The 5,000-nt window shown below is 72.2% G+C and overlaps 3 non-coding genes across 3 annotated transcripts in view; all 3 read right to left on the reverse strand.

Moving 5' to 3' along the window:
- Nucleotides 1–828: 828 nt before the first annotated feature.
- On the reverse strand, nt 829–947 carry LOC146396709 (5S ribosomal RNA). The gene has a single exon (XR_014828509.1). It is a non-coding gene; the product is annotated as a 5S ribosomal RNA (ribosomal RNA).
- Nucleotides 948–2,867: 1,920 nt separating this feature from the next.
- On the reverse strand, nt 2,868–2,986 carry LOC146396710 (5S ribosomal RNA). Its single transcript, XR_014828510.1, has one exon. It is a non-coding gene; the product is annotated as a 5S ribosomal RNA (ribosomal RNA).
- A 1,909-nt stretch (nt 2,987–4,895) lies between these two features.
- Nucleotides 4,896–5,000, reverse strand: part of LOC146396711 (5S ribosomal RNA) — a 119-nt gene continuing 14 nt past the window's right edge. Inside the window, exon 1 of the ribosomal RNA XR_014828511.1 lies at nt 4,896–5,000. This exon is cut by the window's right edge and continues 14 nt beyond it. This is a non-coding gene — a ribosomal RNA (5S ribosomal RNA).

The raw sequence follows: 5,000 nt of genomic DNA on the forward strand, positions 1-5,000 counted from the left end.
GGTGGCCGGGCTTGGGGGCACCGGGGTGGGGGGTGGGGGTGGGGCGGGCAGGGAGGAGAGGTGAGGAGGGGTCCAGGCAGAGGCGGGGACGGGGGAGGGGCCCAGGACCTGCAGCCAAGGTGTCAGGATTCCGCTTCCGCTTGGATGCCTCCCCCGCCAGGTCCCTCTCAGGCCAGGAGAAGCCCCCCGAGACAGTGAGGTGAGGTGGGTGCACGTTCGGGCTGGAGCGTGCGCATGGGGACCAGTCGGCTTGCTTTGTCTCCGCTGCTTTTTCTCTCTACCTCGGGACACGGGTTCTTGCCCCCTCTGGGCGGCGCCGCGCCCCGGGACTGTCTTGAGGGCTCCTGGCCGGCCCACGCCCCGCCCGTCTTGTTTCCTGGATCGGGAGGGCCCAGGAAATGGGTAGTATGGAGGGGCCCAGGTTCCAGGAGCCGGCCGGCAGCCGACCGACCGTCCGCCTGTCCATCTGCCGGGGCCAATATCCGTCCATCCATCCGGCCGAAGGGCCGGGCCTTGGGTCCCGGGCGAAGGAGGGGAGCAGCTGTCCGTGGGGCGAGCGGGCAGGTCAGCCAGCGTGCAGTGGGCCAGGCCCTTCGGAGGGAGCCCGGGCCGGCGGCGGGGAGGGGCGGGGGCTGGGGCTCTGAGGTCCAAGGGCTGGGATGAGGCCGCCTGCGGGCGCGGGCCACTGGCTGGCCGCGCCGCACGACCGCCCCGCGCGGTGGGGCGGGAGGGGCAGTCGGGGCCGGGGGCGCTGGGGCTGGGGCTGGCGGCGAACTGCGCTGAAGGGGGCGGCGGCGGCGGCGGCGCCTAAAGGAGAGGGAGGCAAAAAGCCTACAGCACCCGGTATTCCCAGGCGGTCTCCCATCCAAGTACTAACCAGGCCCGACCCTGCTTAGCTTCCGAGATCAGACGAGATCGGGCGCGTTCAGGGTGGTATGGCCGTAGACGGAGGAGGGTGCCGCGCGCCGCCCCAAGAGCCCGCCGCCGCGCCTCCGGGCCTCCGGGCCTCCGGGCCTCCGGGCCTCCGGGCCTCCGGGCCGCCTGGCGCTTGGCCTGCCCCTCTGCGGGCGCCTCTGCCCACGCAGCCCGCTGCCGACCCAGGGGACCAGAGGCCTCTGGCACCCGGAGGGTGGTGGAAGTCTCGCCACTCTCCCATGCCATGCCAGGACGGGGGGCGCTCGGCAGGCCCGTCTGCGCTCGGCAATCCACAGGCCGCTCGCTCACCCGCAGCTGGGCGGGGGTTGGGGGGCGTGGCCCCGGAGGGGTCAAGGCCCCAGGCTCCCTTTCCCCGGAGCCCCCTGCAGACCTAGGCCCAGCCCAGCCCAGCCCGGGGTCTGGCCGCCCCTCCCGCCCCCCTCCGCCCCCCTCACCCTTGCGCCAACCCCACGCGGAGCGACCAGCGTGCAGCAGGAGGGCATCAGGCCCGCCAGGTGGCCTTTCCAAGGCCACCCTTCCCCACAGGAGTCCAGGACACGGGGCGGGGGGCCTCGTCGTCAAACCGGAGAGCTCCTGGCGGGGAGAGCTGAGGATGGGCAGGCGGCCGGGCGGGCTCGGAGCCTGTTCCCCTGCCCACAAGATGCCACCCCCACCCACCCACCACGTCTCTCTCTGGCTCTCTGGCTCTGTCACACTCACACAATACACACACACACACACACACACACACACACACACACAAACGCGCGCGCGGGTGCGCGTGCCAGCGCAGGCGGGGGTGGGGGGGGGGAGAGAGAGAGAGAGAGAGAGAGAGAGAGAGGGAGAGAGAGGGAGAGAGAAGAAGCTAGGGAGACTGACAGAGACCCAGAGACGGAAGGAGAGGTGGCGGGAGGAGGGGATACGACCCCCAGACCCAGAGAGGCACTCGGGACCCATAGGGTCCCAGAGCCTGACACAGATCAGAGAGAGGCCCTGCTGAAGAGGCGGCTTTCGCAAGGAAGGGCTTGGGCTGGGCCTGGGGCAGGAGGCAGGGCCCTGAGGCTGGCAGGGGAGGGGGTCGGGGTGGGTGTGGGGTGGCCGGGCTAGGGGGGAGGGGGGAGGGGGGTGGCCGGGCTTGGGGGCACCGGGGTGGGGGGTGGGGGTGGGGCGGGCAGGGAGGAGAGGTGAGGAGGGGTCCAGGCAGAGGCGGGGACGGGGGAGGGGCCCAGGACCTGCAGCCAAGGTGTCAGGATTCCGCTTCCGCTTGGATGCCTCCCCCGCCAGGTCCCTCTCAGGCCAGGAGAAGCCCCCCGAGACAGTGAGGTGAGGTGGGTGCACGTTCGGGCTGGAGCGTGCGCATGGGGACCAGTCGGCTTGCTTTGTCTCCGCTGCTTTTTCTCTCTACCTCGGGACACGGGTTCTTGCCCCCTCTGGGCGGCGCCGCGCCCCGGGACTGTCTTGAGGGCTCCTGGCCGGCCCACGCCCCGCCCGTCTTGTTTCCTGGATCGGGAGGGCCCAGGAAATGGGTAGTATGGAGGGGCCCAGGTTCCAGGAGCCGGCCGGCAGCCGACCGACCGTCCGCCTGTCCATCTGCCGGGGCCAATATCCGTCCATCCATCCGGCCGAAGGGCCGGGCCTTGGGTCCCGGGCGAAGGAGGGGAGCAGCTGTCCGTGGGGCGAGCGGGCAGGTCAGCCAGCGTGCAGTGGGCCAGGCCCTTCGGAGGGAGCCCGGGCCGGCGGCGGGGAGGGGCGGGGGCTGGGGCTCTGAGGTCCAAGGGCTGGGATGAGGCCGCCTGCGGGCGCGGGCCACTGGCTGGCCGCGCCGCACGACCGCCCCGCGCGGTGGGGCGGGAGGGGCAGTCGGGGCCGGGGGCGCTGGGGCTGGGGCTGGCGGCGAACTGCGCTGAAGGGGGCGGCGGCGGCGGCGGCGCCTAAAGGAGAGGGAGGCAAAAAGCCTACAGCACCCGGTATTCCCAGGCGGTCTCCCATCCAAGTACTAACCAGGCCCGACCCTGCTTAGCTTCCGAGATCAGACGAGATCGGGCGCGTTCAGGGTGGTATGGCCGTAGACGGAGGAGGGTGCCGCGCGCCGCCCCAAGAGCCCGCCGCCGCGCCTCCGGGCCTCCGGGCCTCCGGGCCTCCGGGCCTCCGGGCCGCCTGGCGCTTGGCCTGCCCCTCTGCGGGCGCCTCTGCCCACGCAGCCCGCTGCCGACCCAGGGGACCAGAGGCCTCTGGCACCCGGAGGGTGGTGGAAGTCTCGCCACTCTCCCATGCCATGCCAGGACGGGGGGCGCTCGGCAGGCCCGTCTGCGCTCGGCAATCCACAGGCCGCTCGCTCACCCGCAGCTGGGCGGGGGTTGGGGGGCGTGGCCCCGGAGGGGTCAAGGCCCCAGGCTCCCTTTCCCCGGAGCCCCCTGCAGACCTAGGCCCAGCCCAGCCCAGCCCGGGGTCTGGCCGCCCCTCCCGCCCCCCTCCGCCCCCCTCACCCTTGCGCCAACCCCACGCGGAGCGACCAGCGTGCAGCAGGAGGGCATCAGGCCCGCCAGGTGGCCTTTCCAAGGCCACCCTTCCCCACAGGAGTCCAGGACACGGGGCGGGGGGCCTCGTCGTCAAACCGGAGAGCTCCTGGCGGGGAGAGCTGAGGATGGGCAGGCGGCCGGGCGGGCTCGGAGCCTGTTCCCCTGCCCACAAGATGCCACCCCCACCCACCCACCACGTCTCTCTCTGGCTCTCTGGCTCTGTCACACTCACACAATACACACACACACACACACACACACACACACACACAAACGCGCGCGCGGGTGCGCGTGCCAGCGCAGGCGGGGGTGGGGGGGGGAGAGAGAGAGAGAGAGAGAGAGAGAGAGAGGGAGAGAGAGGGAGAGAGAAGAAGCTAGGGAGACTGACAGAGACCCAGAGACGGAAGGAGAGGTGGCGGGAGGAGGGGATACGACCCCCAGACCCAGAGAGGCACTCGGGACCCATAGGGTCCCAGAGCCTGACACAGATCAGAGAGAGGCCCTGCTGAAGAGGCGGCTTTCGCAAGGAAGGGCTTGGGCTGGGCCTGGGGCAGGAGGCAGGGCCCTGAGGCTGGCAGGGGAGGGGGTCGGGGTGGGTGTGGGGTGGCCGGGCTAGGGGGGAGGGGGGAGGGGGGTGGCCGGGCTTGGGGGCACCGGGGTGGGGGGTGGGGGTGGGGCGGGCAGGGAGGAGAGGTGAGGAGGGGTCCAGGCAGAGGCGGGGACGGGGGAGGGGCCCAGGACCTGCAGCCAAGGTGTCAGGATTCCGCTTCCGCTTGGATGCCTCCCCCGCCAGGTCCCTCTCAGGCCAGGAGAAGCCCCCCGAGACAGTGAGGTGAGGTGGGTGCACGTTCGGGCTGGAGCGTGCGCATGGGGACCAGTCGGCTTGCTTTGTCTCCGCTGCTTTTTCTCTCTACCTCGGGACACGGGTTCTTGCCCCCTCTGGGCGGCGCCGCGCCCCGGGACTGTCTTGAGGGCTCCTGGCCGGCCCACGCCCCGCCCGTCTTGTTTCCTGGATCGGGAGGGCCCAGGAAATGGGTAGTATGGAGGGGCCCAGGTTCCAGGAGCCGGCCGGCAGCCGACCGACCGTCCGCCTGTCCATCTGCCGGGGCCAATATCCGTCCATCCATCCGGCCGAAGGGCCGGGCCTTGGGTCCCGGGCGAAGGAGGGGAGCAGCTGTCCGTGGGGCGAGCGGGCAGGTCAGCCAGCGTGCAGTGGGCCAGGCCCTTCGGAGGGAGCCCGGGCCGGCGGCGGGGAGGGGCGGGGGCTGGGGCTCTGAGGTCCAAGGGCTGGGATGAGGCCGCCTGCGGGCGCGGGCCACTGGCTGGCCGCGCCGCACGACCGCCCCGCGCGGTGGGGCGGGAGGGGCAGTCGGGGCCGGGGGCGCTGGGGCTGGGGCTGGCGGCGAACTGCGCTGAAGGGGGCGGCGGCGGCGGCGGCGCCTAAAGGAGAGGGAGGCAAAAAGCCTACAGCACCCGGTATTCCCAGGCGGTCTCCCATCCAAGTACTAACCAGGCCCGACCCTGCTTAGCTTCCGAGATCAGACGAGATCGGGCGCGTTCAGGGTG

This window comes from Sus scrofa, chromosome 14 (assembly GCF_054392235.1).
Source record: "Sus scrofa isolate SSC_HxYL_T2T_F1_AM1 chromosome 14, Sscrofa_HxYL_maternal_Yorkshire_Landrace_v2.0, whole genome shotgun sequence".
In the NCBI taxonomy this organism is placed as follows: Eukaryota; Metazoa; Chordata; class Mammalia; order Artiodactyla; family Suidae; genus Sus; species Sus scrofa.